Source organism: Rhinolophus sinicus, chromosome 16 (genome assembly GCF_057876585.1).
Source record: "Rhinolophus sinicus isolate RSI-liver-muscle chromosome 16, RSI-T2T, whole genome shotgun sequence".
NCBI classification, from domain to species: Eukaryota; Metazoa; Chordata; class Mammalia; order Chiroptera; family Rhinolophidae; genus Rhinolophus; species Rhinolophus sinicus.
The window spans coordinates 170,047,501-170,063,773 of NC_142516.1; positions in this window are offsets into that span (position 1 = coordinate 170,047,501).

A 16,273-nucleotide genomic window follows, 5' to 3' on the forward strand; every position below is an offset into this window, starting at 1 on the left:
CCTAATGTAAAATAGTCTCCATAGGGAAAAACACTTATCCATTGGAAAACATTGAATAAATCAGAGATTAAATGGACAAGACAGGAGTTAATATTAACACCAGGTAGAATACCGTGCTCGTTTATCTGAAATGATCTTATAATCTTTTTTTTTTAGAAGTGTATTTGTGGTTGGACAAGGAAGAAGTATATATAAAAGGATGTAGGTATTTATAAAACATACCCATGTATGTCAGATAATTATGTTTTGCTGTGGAGAATTTGTCATTATAGTCTACAGGGATATTTATGTGTACATCTAGGAGTCTGAGATTGGTTATAACATTATGTCCTTCAATGAATAATTTTAACTTATTATTAAAATATAATTCCATATATGGTAATAAAAGCATAAGATTAAATTTCCTAAAAACATATTCCTGACATTTGATAATTTGAAGTTCAAGAAGTTGTATATTAAAAATGCAGTTTAATCCAGTAAATCCTAGCTGAGGGTCTGCTATGTTTAAGGCATTAAGAAATTGCTGGAGCAAATTCAAAGATTTAGAATGGCTTTTTTCTGTCAAGAAGTATACTATATTTTGACGTAATTGCAAATATATACCACTTATATTTTTCTACCTGTTTTATAAAGAGCAACAGCCAAATACTAACAGATAAGAAAAAAGCATGATGCTTTAAGAAACAAATGTAGGTCTGCTTTATTCCATTTTAAAGGTCTGCCAAATTTCTATTACTATTAGTTTCTCTGCTGAGCAGTAGGATTTATTTATTTATTTGCTTGTTTATCTATTTATTGATATCTACTAGAGCAATTTTCTTTCAATTTGCCAGTATCTTCATAATTAAAAATAGTAATACCACTTTCTAATAGTAAAATAAAGTTTTCAGAATAAAACAGGTGAAAGTTATTTATACTGAATACTTTTTTTTTTTTTACTTTTAAAATCAAAGGTGTGCTGAACTTTAGTGGTCCTCCCCTATTAATTTATATGGTTTTTAATTTATGTGGTCAGATAAATAGCATCAATGAGATCAGGCCCAAAGTCTAAATCACCATTTAAACTACATAATATCTTGGTCAAGAGATGTACTGGTAAATAAATGTATGAGGCAGTTTTGGAAATATGTGGCACCAATGAAAAGATATCCTTGACAATCTAGTGTGAATACAAAATACTTACAGCTTAAAATGAATCCCTTCTCTCCCATTCTCCCCTGCCTCCCCCACAAAAAAAAAAAAAAAGAAAAAGGCTCAGTAATGTTTTCATTTCAAGTTTATAGATTGCATGTATATGTTTTGTGTTTTTGTGTGTGCTTACGCAGAAGGTAAAAATAAGTAGAATTTAAATACATCTGAAAAAGAAAACATTATGTCACACGTGGAACATTCCCTGAGTAGTTTGTTTTCTGTTAAATCAACAGTTCTACTTGCAAACTCTCCAGGGTTTTCAAAGTCACTGAAGAGAGCCCAAATTAGATTATTTGAATCAACAGTCTTGAGGCTACCCATATATTTAACTCCCTGCTTTTTATTGGATAGGAATTGCTTAAGTTCTTTAGCTGCATAGTCTCTGTACTTTGCATATAAATCAAGTCTATTCGATGTATAATAAGAAATGGACCTGTAGCCATGTTCTTTTTTTTTTTCTTGTTTACATCTTACTTCCCCTAGCATTGTGTATACTGGCATTTGCAAATAATGTTTGTTGAATGGAGGAATAAAAGAATGAAGAAAACAACAACAACAACAAAGAAATGGAATATGAGGAATTAAATCATATTGAATGATCCATAGAAATGAAAGGGCTAATGAGAACAAAAAGACAGGAAAACATATATAGAATGAACATCCTCACTTATTGGCAAGGATATCATAGCATTGGCAAGAGAATAGCAGTGTGCTAACAATGAAAAATGTGCTTCTAGCTGCAGCTCTGCAGTTGAGTGATAAATCCTACACCTTCTCCAGGCTTCAGTCTCTTCATCAATTCTGGTAGGTCATGAACTGCAAGTAGGAGCATAGTGACTGCCAGTCCAATAGATTGGCAATAGTTTTCTGAAGCTGTGTGTGACTCCTGGTCCACTTTTCTATGTAATGAGCAGGCACGAGTACTGTGGATGATTGGTTAATAATGACTGTCACTGGGTTGTGGCAATGAGAGCAACCCTGAGCTAGAAGTTTTCTGAGGGCTTTCCATGTTTTCTCTGGATTCCTTAACTATTGTTTACTTGCACTGAAATATTTTCCCTTAACTCTTTAACCTCTTGCTACCACTCATTGCTTACTAGTTTCACTTAAACATTTTCAAGACAGAGGTTCCAAAGTCGTCACTGGTTAAGTAACTGTGTTTCGTATTCTGTTTTCTTTTCCTTATGTTTTGGTTATCGTAGACGAAAAATTGCTATTTTAATTTTCAGAAATAACCCCACGGAAATCAATTATTAGTTTTGGTACTATAAAAATGATTTATTTGTTGTCTATTTACAAATGCAAAATTAAGATCTCATAATGCTTCAGTCACATAAAGATAATTATTTGTTAACAATAAGCAATGTGTGATTCCAATATAATGTGGAATTTTCATGTGGGGTTATAGTTACATTCAGTTACATTTTACTGCTAACTGATTATGTTCCTGGAAGGATTACCCTAAACTACAATCTATTCATTTTGAGGTACTGGTAATCCAGGTGTCATGAAATAAAAATGTTAATAACTTTAAACAATTTTAGTTCAAATTTTTGTTGAATTCATTTGCATATGTAGACACTTAAATAGCTGCTATTATAAACAGTTTAGTCAATCTTGTTACAAAAATTCTCTTCTGAATAACAGACATAACAATGTACTGGGTCTATAGCATTTTAATTTATCAGTTTAATCAACTTTGGTATGCATGTTGCCAAGTTTTTGCCTTTAAACAAGAATATATGGCAATGGATCAGAAAGAATATGCTTTCTGTGTGACTTTGAAACTCCACTGTTCCTGCTGCAGTTGTGTGGCTGCGATGAATGACTTTCACAACAGGAAATTAGGCCAATTTAAAGTCCAGGCACCAAGCAATTTGAGAACCACCAGCTTTATGCAGTAATATAATTATTCCCTCCGAGGCTCTTAATTGTATTCATCACACCATGATTTCTGCACAAATTAAGCATGCATTTACTGCTATATATAACTTGCTTTGCAGTTAACATTCTGGATACAAATTTCAAGGAGATAGAATTCTGGCCTTATTCATCCCCTGAAATCATAAATTCCAACTGTTCTGTATACTTTAAGGTCACATTTTCTATCTTGTAGCCTCTACATACGTAATATCCCAAACTGTTTAAGAAAAAGCAAATATCTGAATATATATATGATATATATATATATATATATATATATATATATATATCATATATATATATATCATATATATATATGATATGTATATATATATGACATGTGTGTATATATATATATATTTTTTTTTTTATTTTTTATTTTTTTTATTTTTTCCGTTGCCCTAAAAATTTGCAGGAGTCCAAATTCTAAATGGGTTTTTGCATGTATACTATTTTTCTGGAAGGAAGTCTTAGCTAAATCTAGGATAAAAATAAATAATCAATAGTGACCCAGTGGATATGCATAGAAAATCTTTCTGTGTTAAACCTAAATAGCGTATTTTACCTGAAATCCTTGGAAAATAGAATTTATATTCATAAGTTTTTCTTAAAAAAAATCTTAAACTAGGAAAAGGAAGCTTTTTTGATTGCGTTAAAAATAATCTTAGATTTCTAGAATATATGCTGCTTATGTCTTTTATTACAATCCCTCAACTGTTTTAATTTTATCCATGTTAGAAATATCACTTTTAATACTTGAAATAGTTTAGTTATTTTCTCTATTTTTTCCAAAGTGTAAACTCCATGAGGGCAGGGATTTTTCTGTCTTTTTTTTTCTCTCTCCTCTGTGTATCTAATCTATCTTTACTACTATAATAGTCGTACTCCAATAGTGTCTACTACATAGTTGGCATTGATAAATATTTGTTCAATGAAATGCTAAGTAATTTTTTCCTGTGTTATTCCTACCTCATTAGATAGATTGTAAACTCTTCAGAAGCAGAAGCTATAGGGAAACAACATAGTGATTTACATTCCCTGATTAACTCATTCATTCAAAAGCATTTGTTCATTTGTTCACTCCCGTGTTCATTTCAGCACTATTCACAGTAGCTATGGTATGGAAATAATCTAAATGTTTATTGACAGATGAATAAATGGAGTTAATGTACACACAAAAGAGTATTGTTAAGCCTTAAAAAATAATGAAATTTTGCCATCTACAATAACATGGATGGACCTTGAGGACATTATGCTAAGTGTAATAAGCCATACACAGAAAGATGAGTACTGCATAATTACACTTTCAGGAGGTATCCAAAATAATCAAATTCATGAAATCAAAAACTCTAATGGTGGTTAGCAGGGAGTGAGAAGAGGAGGACATGGGAAGTTATTAATCAACAGGTGTAGTTTTCCTTAAGCAATATGAATACACTCTAGAAATCTGTTCGACAGCATCGTGTCTATCGCCAATACATTGTATACTTGGAATTTTTAAAAGGATAAATCTCAGGTTAAGTGCTTTACCATAACAAAGAAAGGTATAATTCCTACATTGACTTTTATATTTATGTTAATACATTATTTTAGAAGTGAAAATAATGTTAGGATATGATGTAATGCTAAAAGTATAATGCCTTTGTAAACATAGGTCTGACATAAAGTAAGCACTTAGAATGGTAACTGTTAACTTCAGAAGGATTTTTATCTTGTATATTTTTTGATCTGGTATCTTAAACATACTAGGTGAGTAATTGATGTTTTGGAAAGGTTGATTGATCTATTTCCAGCTCCCATCAACTACTCAATTATCCTTAGATCATGGAACTCTGGAAAAGGAAGATTTCCTAATTTTAGTTACAGCTCTGAGGGCAGCTGTAAAAAATAATCTTTGTCAGAGGTGGGGCCTGAGGCATAGAGACAGGGGAGGACCCAAAAGGAAGTGAGGACCCAATATAATAGGTTGAGGAACCTTCTAAGGGCAATCAAGTACAAACTAAGGTATTTAAGGCTTTTGCAAGATATAAAATATTTCTAGGTATTTTCTGGGAGGTTAAAGAATTAGATTAAAAGAAACTTGTGACCAGAAAAAACAATTTTAAGCTTTCTCATTAACACAGGTGTGAAATGTTGGAAAAATATATGAGAATAGTTGTAAAATGAATGTGAAATAAAAGTAAGCAAGAGACAGTCTCTAAAGAACTGAATAATTGTGTGGTAGTGTTTGTTCTTTGGTGGAGATGAAGGAGAAAAATAATCAAATATAAAATACAGATTTCTAAGTGAATAATTATGGCATATACTCAGGAAAGGGATATGGAATGAAGAATAAGTATCTTTTGGACACATTTTAAACACACTTTAGTTAGAACAAAGTATGCTATTTAATTATTGGGCAACATATTAATTTCCCCTTCCTATTTCTCACCTAAATTTAACACTAGTTTTCATTTACATGTAAATTTAGTCTGCTCAGTGATCTATACATTCAAAACCTAAAGTTAAAAACTAATAGATATTTTGCCTATTGTTATCCTTATAATAACGAGTCTATAAATTAATTAATATTTGTATTAACATATAGAAAACACCTCTGCTGGGGTGGAAGGAGGAGGAAGTCGTGATTGTAAAAGTAACATCAAACAACAGATGGTGGAAATTAAACCTTCTCATTTATAACATGCCATCTTTACATTAATGTACGAAAGTTGATGATTAGAATAATTGACTCCCTGTATATGCACTTAATTAGAGTATTTGCTACCCTATTGTTGAGTTGAATATTAGATTGGCATTTTGCAAAATTTTTCATTTGCAGATTGTAAGCTTTTAAATTCTGTACTCCCATCTGTCAACTTCAAGTCGATTGAGTCTATATCATTTTCAAGTGGTGTTAACACCACTTCATTACACAGTGATATATACTATACAAATGTTAATTATGTATTTGACCTTGTTAATGGCATGGCCATGCTACAATTTTGATTTGCTTTTAAAAACTATAGATAAGACAAATTATGTAAAAAGATATAGATGCAATTAGACCCAAACCCATTTAAATACATAAGCATAAAATGTTCCTAACGTTATTAATTTAGTCAACATCTTTTTTTTTAGGGGAAAGCAATAACATTCATGATACATTTTTAATTTTTGTGTGTGTGTATATTATCATTCTTAAGTGCTAATTAAGGAAAACTAACATGATGACATGACATTGTTTCCAAGTACATCAAAAATAATTTTATGTGTTTTACTAACTAGAATCCAATCTCACATTTATTCCCTTTTTGTGAAAAATGAGAGTGAGCACAATACTTTGAAATCAATTATTATCAGAGTTGTGTCTTTTAATATTAAAATATAACAACCAATATATTCTGTACATTTCTAGATTTATGCTCTCCACATGTCTTGTCATATATTCATTGACATAATGATAAAGTAGGAAGAACCAGAGAGCGGGAGAGTGTGGAAGAAAAAGAGAAAGAGAACTAGGAAATGCAGGAAGCAATTTTCCCAGTAAAAATTAAATTAGCTGGAATGGATTCACTGGTATTTTATGTAACATCTTCTTCCTATCAAACAACATTTTCAGAAAAGCAAATCTGCATAGATATGGTAAAATCCAGGACTAATAAAATCACTAAGCTACAGCCTTCTTGAAAGACCAACGAAGATAAAGAGCAAACAGTCTGAAGCAATCATTCATCTACAACAGAAAAAATAGAATTGATACAAAGCAAAACAAAACCAAAAAACATTCTATGGGAATATCAGGAGAGAAAGAAATTACTGGCAGAGTATGAGCTGCATACAAGAAGCATTTATTGTCCTGAATATTTATGTCACTTGTGTTCCAAATGCAAGAAACCTTAGCAAGGGCTCCTTGAGGCTTGTGGCATTGCAACTAAGAAGACGGGTCCTGAGAAGAAAACCTTAAGCAAGAGCTACATTTGCATTGAGGAAAGAAAAGGGTTAGGGAAGAACGAAGGATATATTTTTGCCACATGTGACCCATACTGGTGTGTATTGTCCTATAATAATGAGACTTGTGATGGGACAATGCATTGACTATTCCAGCTTCACTGGAAAAGGAGCTCACACTGGCAGTGACAAGCGAGTTCCTATCAGCTGTATTACTCTTATACTCAGTCCCCAAAGTTAAACCAGAAACATATTTGTGGTAAATTTTAAAACAATTCATAACACCTCCTTCTTGAAGATGACTTCCTGTGAATACTGCTATATATTACAGTAGGCAGGTAGTGAAAGTATAAAAAACAAATCTCAGATAAAATGATTCTGAAGAATAATTGTATAAATAAGAAATATTTGGAGAGTAAGTATTTTATATTATGACAATCTGATTATTGGGAGACTGATTTCGTAGTTTTCTTCATTGGGCAGACAAAAATACATTTTTTTGTTTTTTATGATTTTTATATTTTTGTGATCTGAAGAGATGCTTTTGTACTTTAAAACTAATTACTACTTTAATTTTAAGTTACATTAGTTTGTAAAATTACTCAGTCGTCTTTGGTTGTTTATGAACAGGATAAAAGTTAAACTGTGAGTTTGAGAATATGCTGTAAATGTGCATAAACTATGTTTTTTCCCCACTATTCATTATATACCTTTAGAAATAATGTCGATATGTCTTAGGACTTTTATAATCTATATAGACAAGTTTTAATTCATTATAGAATATAGTCATGAATCATGGACTTAAAGATTATTCATTCAAGGAAGAGAAAGTTTTCATATTAGAAGCCAGCACTGTATTAAGAACTGAGAATAGAATCATAAATAAAATGTCAACCCTGCCTTTGGGAATCTCAAATCAGCTTAATAGCTAAATGCAACACAACATAGTAATTCTGGCTTCACTAAACGGGATGAAACATACCTCTTACAAAATTGGTGAAAACTTTTATTCATGGCAGTGCGAGAGGTTTAGTACGTGTACAGAGGAGAAGGGTTAAAAGGAAGCAGTAACTTTTAACAAAAACAGTCACCCCGTAAAGGCGATGCATTACAAGCTCACTGTGATGAGAGATATAGAAATCACAGTAGAGGCATAACAGTGGACATGTGAGAGTTGAAGTACCAAAATAATATAATATTAATTTAAAAAGATATATGTGCTACAGCATTATATGTGCTTCTCCTGAAGTTTAGATTTTGTACTTTAGAAGATTACAGTACTGAGGATAACATTAAAATACACATATAGTTGTGTACATACAGTCCTCTACTTTTCACAGGAGCTTGAATCTCTACATGGGTAAGTTTGCCAGAGATGGAAGTTACTTAGTGCTAGCGAGGGGCAATTGAACCTGGAAGCATTGAATTAAAAATGTGCCCCACTCTCTATGAACAGAGCCTAACCTTATGTCAGGCCTCCAACCTTTTCTCCCTATTTGATACTTAAATTATTGCCCGGGCCATGAACTGGAGAATATTTTGCAGATTGAAGAGGTTTGCACTGAGTCTTCTGTAATGCAATTACTTGTCCTCAGGATTCTTGGCACAAGAGTTACAAATGTGTTTAGTGTTGGGATAGGAAGAAGAGAAAGGAGAGAAAGTGAAATGGACAATGAAATTAAAACAAAGGTATAGATGAGAAAATGTAAAAAACAAAAAACAAAAAAAAACAGAAGATAAGAGTTTGAGTCAAAATAGCCATTATGGCTTGGTTTTGAGTAAGCTTCAAGAAGATCGTGATTTAGGATAGTGATCATGGAAATGTGGATTTTAAAAGGCAAATAAATTTACAACGTGCACAAGGGCATATTTGGCACCCTTGGTTCACTGCAACCTGCACTTGTAACAAATCAAAATAAACAATAAAAATTGTATATTTGCCATGTATACTTCTCATGTGTACTTACTATACATATATTTCATAATGAATATATTTTCAATTGTATTTTTAATTGTTTTATTACTGAAATAGGTATAAAATAATGGCAAGAGCTTGAATCTTGGAATCAGAAAATGTGTGTTCTAGAGCTTAGTCTGTCTTGTAATCGGATATATGATACCAAGAAGATTACTTGGTCTTTTTCCTCCATAGTCTATTGAAGATTAAATAGCAGCCTTGTTTAGCCTCATAAGCTTTCTCTGAAATTTCTTTGTACACTGTATATCAGGATGCTCCCAGAATATGTACACTCTAAAGCATTTTACAACTGCTTGGTACAGTGGTGATGTATTAGAAAAGGTTAATAGTGTACCTCAGCCTAAATGTGCCCTGTCCATGTAAAGTAAATTATTGACTATGTGTAAGTTTTATTTTTTGTACATAATTAGTAAAGAACATCAGGCAGTATGCATTTTCTCCTCTCTCTCTCTCTTTTAGTTCTCAACAACTTTCCACACATGGCAGAAATATATGTGGCAGGAGGAGGAGGGCGGGAGGGAATCACCTTTTTGTGATCTCAAGTGCTTTGTTTTTTGAAATTATTTATTTTAAAGCGGATTTACAAAACCTAACAAAGTTAACACTGAAGACAGAGATGTATTGAGTCATTCTTCATTGTATAATCACTCATGCAAGTTTGGTTCAGGTTATAGTCACACAAAATATACAACTTTATTCAGTGCTCTCAGAAAAAAAAAGTATATATATGTATATAGATACTATATAATATATATCATAAATATAAATATGGAATATATATATATATATAAATTATATATATAATTTTTTTTTTTTTTACAGGTCAAGTTAGTTCATGTCACTAAGTGATAGAAATCATCATGAAATAGATTCCAGTGTTTTGTTACACCTGAAAATAAATCCTGGAGAGAAGCTGTTGTAAAAAAAAAAGTCAAATTTCTCCAAAAGCATAAAATGAAAAAAACTTTAACAGAAACATAGGATTTCTCAAAATATCATTGACAATATCAAGGAGAACCTTCTTTATTGTTTTTGTTACTTCAATTTAAGAAATAATACTTCGAAAGTATTTACTACTCATAGAGATTTGGGAACTTTTTTAGTGAGAAACATTTTAAGAAAAAGGAGCTTTCCTGGGGAAGTAAATTTATTTAAAAAATTTTCTCTGGAGTAATTGGGACGTATGTATCAAGAATGCTGAAGAAATTCAACCCATTTACCCTAAGTATATTAAGAAAACAATTTGTAATTATGCAATGAAATAGACAAATGAGTGTACTGAGGTTATATTTGTAATAGAGAAATTTGGCCATAACACATGTTCATTACCATCTTGTTTACAAAGGATATTCAAGGATAGGGAAACATGTTTCCAATTCTGTACGATTAATAGAGGTAAATATAAACTATTTGTAATATAATATCTATAATCTATACTTAGAATGAAAGATTGGAAAAATATACCCCAATATAATAACATGGTTCTGTTTAAATGATAGTAGTATGAAATTTTGTATTTATAATTTTTCAAAATTTTAAGATTTCCTGTATTTTACAAATCCGATATTTTTTATTGAGTGTTCATTAAATTCCTAGTCATTTGCAGGGAACTTCAGTTGAAATGGTGAAAGGGAGCAAAATATATTTGGTAATAAAATGTACCGTTATTAAATCTTATATTAACAATTCTCTTTAGATGGATTAAAATATGGTTTCTATTTCAAAGGTTGTGTATGTGTTACTGTGATGTTTTCTGCAATGACTGATCTGAATACAATTAATTGTGACATAGTCCAAAGTTTTTGTAAATGTTGATTAATATAGAGTATGAGGAATGACCTCCTGTTTGCAGAAGTTTTCTTGTTATGAAATAACTGAAAACAATTCTCAAAATGTTTAGAAATTTGGCATGATGCAAAGCAACACAGGTGAAATAAATGTTTAGAGGGTTTTTTTTTTTGCTTGTTTTGTTTTGTTTTTATTTGTTTAGATGAAAGAACTATATTAAGGCTTTAGAAGCTGAAATTCAGCAGTTTTAAAGATTCCTTTGTTATACTTTAGTAAGTTAAATTTTATATTTTTTGTTGTAAAAAAGGATGTATCCATTTAAATAAACCTTCTTTTGTGAAATACAATTTAGTTGTGCACAGTAATCTGAACCTAGTGAAGGACCATTATGCATTTCCCCTACTTGCCTCATTAGATTCAGCATTCAGAAGAGATCAATGACTTGGCTGAATTGACAAAATATGCATTTTTCCCTTTTGCTGATGTGCTGTCTAAGACAGATAGAAAATATCTCCGTTTTTTCCCATCCCTCTAAAGCATTTCAACTTTCATTTCTGTAAGTGTTATCACATTCAACGACTTCAACACACTCTCTATTTCACTAGCAATCTGTTAGTGATCTGCTTCTTTCATCTCTCCACAGATCTGTCCTAATGAAATCATTATGGATGAACTGTTGTTTTTCATTCACCTTTATTCCGTCTCCATACGATAATAATGATCTCATTTTATTTTCAGAAACACTGACACACAGCCATAGTTTTTAGTCATTATTTTTATGTTTCTTAAAAGCAATTTAGTCTCTAAATATTTTGTTTCATGTATTTATTTGAAGGTGGATACAAGACAGAAACACTGCATTTATTCTGAAAGGTGGTGGAATCGAGTTGTTAGTAGGTGGCTTTGAATTCAGAATGAACTGAGTTCCAAACTTCCTGCTGCTTAGAGCAATGTGATATTAAACCTGTAGCTTATTTCATTAAATGTCTGCCTATTTATAGGTCTGCTATGAATATTACTTGAGAAAATGTATGTAGAATAATTAGCCCAGTTTCCAGTTAATAGATGCCAAGCTAAATGCTTTACAGGGATAAAGTCTGCTCTTATGACTCAAGGACATTATTAAAGATGCATGCATTTAAGACATGCTCTAATACCTAATATAGGTGTTTTTACATATATTCATCTATCTACCAATATCAACTTGCTATTTTTTTTTTTTAATCTTCTGCCATGGTATCTTACTCTAAAATACTAAAGGATCTTCTTATCTGTCGCCATTGATCTTTAGTGAACTTAGAAACAGATAATTGTGTTTAAATAAAAGATACTTTAAATAAGTATTAATACTGTCTTAAATATGAGCTTGAGGGTCTCGTTTAAAGACAGACGCATCAAGTTGCTTATAAACTCTTATGTAAATCTGAGATTTTTGTCTCCATAATCCCCCAAATTTTCTTTTACCCATATTTAATCTCTCCTTCCCACCCATCCCCACCCTACTCCTCCACTCCCATTCCTCAGGCATTCACTGATAGGCTCTCTGTCAAAAATAGATTAGTTTGTATTTTCTATCAATTTATATAAACAGCATGTTTATATAACATGTAGTATGTACCATTTATTTGTCTGACTTAGTTTGCATGATTATTTTGAGATACAATCATGTATGATGATATATTAATAATTAATTTTATGGCTAAATTGTATTCCTCTTTGGGATATGACACAATTTGTTATCCATTCACCTGTTGAGGAAAATTTTTGCCTTTGTATATAAAGTTGCTAGGAGCACTTTCATACCAATCTTTGTACAAGCATTTGCTTTCATTTCTCTTGAATAAAGAGAAATGAAGTGCAACGTCTGGGAATGGAATGGCTCGATTATATGGTAATTCTTAAGAAACTTTCAAACCATTTCCACAGTGGATATACCATTTGATATTCCCAGCAGCAGTGTATAAGAGTAGTTTAAGTAGAATTGGTAACATTTCTTTCTTAAATGTGAAGAATTCTGGTCATGGAGTTTTTGTTGTGGAAAGGGTTTTAAATATATATCAAATTATTTAATAGTTAAAGAGGTAGTGAGGGAATATATTTCTTCTTAAATGAACTTTGGTAGTGTGTCTTTGAAGGATTTCTTTTTTTCATATAAGTGCATAGAGTTATGAATAATATTTTCTTGTCATCTTTTTGATATTAAGGTCACTTCTCTTATTTCTCATATTAGTAATTTGTGGCTTTTCTTTTTTCTGAAGATCAATCTGACTAGATGTTTGTCAATTTAATTAATCTTGTGCAATAACCAGCTTTAATTTCATTTTTTCCCATTTCCTATTTCATTGATGTTCATGCTCAACTTTATTTTTGTCAGCGTAGTTTAGATTTCTTGTTTTCCTTTTTTTTCTTATTTCTTAAAGTGAAAACTGAGATTATTGAATTGGGCTATTTTCTTTCCTAATATAAGCATTTAGTGCTATAAATTTGCCCCTACATACTACTTTAGTAGCATCGTCCCACACATTGTGATGCATTTTTTTCATTTTTAGTTTAAAATATTTTTAATTTCTTTTTGATTTATTTAAAATTTTTTCTTCTTTTACCAATGTGTTATTTATAAGTGTTTTTTTGTTTGTTTCCACATATTTAGGAAATTTCAGATATTTTTCTCCACTGTCATCCTGCTTACCCTACACTGTTCTCATTTACATTGTATACGAGATATCTGCTGTCATCCTTATGTCATCAAATGACATAAGATATGATAACATGATATGACAAGATATGAGATATCTGTGTTTCCTCTTTATGTAGCATGGATTTTTGTTCTCTGGTTGCTTTTAATATTTTCCTTTTTCACTGGTTTGGAGACATTTTATATGATGTACCTTAATCTTCTTTTCATGTTTCTTTTGCTTGGGGTTTGTTAAGCTTCTTGAATTTGTGTGTTTGTTTTTTTCTAAAATTTGGAAATTTTTGGACATTATTTTTTCAAAAATTTTTTTTGCTGTTGTTCTTTCTCTCCCTCTCTTTTGGTATTGACTAGCATATGTTAGTAGACTATTTAAAGCTGTTGCACACTCACTGAACTCTCTCTCTTTACTTTAACTTTTATTTTTTCTGTGTTTTAATTTTGATAATTTCTATTGTTATGTATTCAAGTTCCTTACTCTTTATCATGCTATGTCTAATCTGCCATCAATCTTATCTATAGTACTTTCAACCTAAACATTGCAGTTTTCCTCTCTAGAAGTTTGATTTGTGTCTTTTTAGATTTTCCATCTTAATTTTTGAACATACGGAGTTCATAATGACTGTTTTAATGCCCTTGTCTGTTAAATCTATTATCTTGTGTCAGTTCTGAGTTGATTATGAGTGATTGGATGTCTCTTCATTATGGTTATTTTCCTACTTCTTTGCATTCCTTGTAATAATTGATTGGAAAACATGCATTGTAAATTTCACCATTTTAGGTAATGGATGTTTTTGTGTGCTAAATATTTTTGTGTTTCTACTAATATACTTTAGCATTATTCTGGGTCATATTTAAGTTACTTGGAAACAGGTTGAGCATTTTGAATCTTGCTTTTAAGATTCATTAAGTAGGATAAGAGCAGTATTTAAAACTAATTGTTTCTCACTACTGAGACAAGTTATTTGGAGTACTGTCAATGCTGTGTGAATCAAGTTTCCCAACCAGCTGGTGGGAGAAGACATTATTCCTAGCCCTGTGTGACTGCTGGGAACCGTTTCCGCTAATCTTTTCAGATGGTCATTTCCTGGGCCTTAGATAGTTCAGTTACACCCATGCCCTGAATAGTACTCAATTGAATACTCAAAGGGAATAATATGCAGCCACATTTATATCTTTGTGTGGTGCTCTCCTTCCTGATTCTGTTTCACAAACTCTAGCCACCTTGTTTTCCTCAGATCTCAATTCTGTTTTCTCAATTGAGAAACTCCACTGCCTCCATCTGGGTTCCCCTTTCCTGCCTCCTTAGCATTGCAATTCTTTCAAGGCACTAATCGCAGCAATCAAAGGGATCACTTAGTTTGTTCCCTATCTCTCAGGGCTCATTTCCGTTAGTATCTCCAAAACCATTATTTTACATATTTGGTCAATTATTTGGCTGTTTCAGGTGGGAAATTAAAACCAGTTTCTGTTACTCCATCTCTTCATCTTTTAAACCTGTTTTTTTTTGTTGTTTGTTTGTTTGTTTGTTTTTTGGTGTGTGTGTGTGTGTGTGTGTGTGTGTGTGTGGCTTAACAACATTTATTTCTCACAGTTCTGGAGGTTCTGAAGTTCAAGGTCAAGGTGTTAGCTGCTTTGGTTCTTGATGAAGTCTCTCTCCTGAGTTTGCAGATGGTTGCCTTCTTGTTGTGTCCTCCCTCATATGATGGAGAGTGGTCCGCACTTCTTATAAGAACACTACTCCCGTCATGGGGCTCTACCCTCATGATCTCATGTGAACCAAATTACCTCTCAAAGGCCACACCTTCAAATACCATCACATTTGGGTTGAGTGCTTCAACACATGAATTTGGGTGGGGAGGGGAACACGTACAAATAATTCAGTCCATAATAGCTGGCAATCCTCAGTATTCCTTGTTTTGCAGCTGCTTAACTCCAGTTTCTGCTTCCACAGGCACATGACTTTCTTCTCCCTGTTGTCGCTCCTGCTTTTTTTTTCAAATTAAATTTATTAGAGTTACAGTGGTTAGTAAAATTACATTGGTTTCAAGTGTACAATTCTATAATACATCATTGTGGTTTTGAATCTGTTTGTTTGTTTGTTGTTTGTTGCATTTGAAACGAGAACAAGTAGAGTTTTATTAGTTTTCACTTGGGGTTTATTGGTGTATGTTATAAATATTAACATCATCTAGAAACATCAAAGCTTTAGGGTTTTCTTTTGTTTGTTTGTTTTTTGAAGTGTGGGGAACATTTATATTTTAATCTTCTGATAGCCAATTTTTATAAATTAATGAATAAATAAATTTAGATGTTATCAGGAAACATTAAATTGCCCACAGTTAGAATTTTTAAAATTTACTCTTCACAAATGTATCATAAAAAATCAGAACCTAGAGTCTTAATGTATTGAACATCTAGAAAAATGGAAACTTCAGTCAAATTCTGTGACTCTTCTAATGATATAAATATATGATATTAAAAATGTGTACACAATTTACCTTCTATTTCATTTCTTTTCAGAAATTTCATATTAGCCATTGATAAAGTAATCCTCAAGAAAACATGGAAAATTGCTGATAACAATTGAGTTATTAATATTAAACATTCTCATTCTTTGATGCAGCAAAAAATATATTTGACAGTCTCTAGAACGTAGGATTAGAGAGAGTGGTGGAAAATCTATAAGTAGTGAATACAACTCCAACTTGCAAAGTAGTCCTGACGAGTACATACACCCTCTAAGGATTTGTATATGAATCATGGATAAT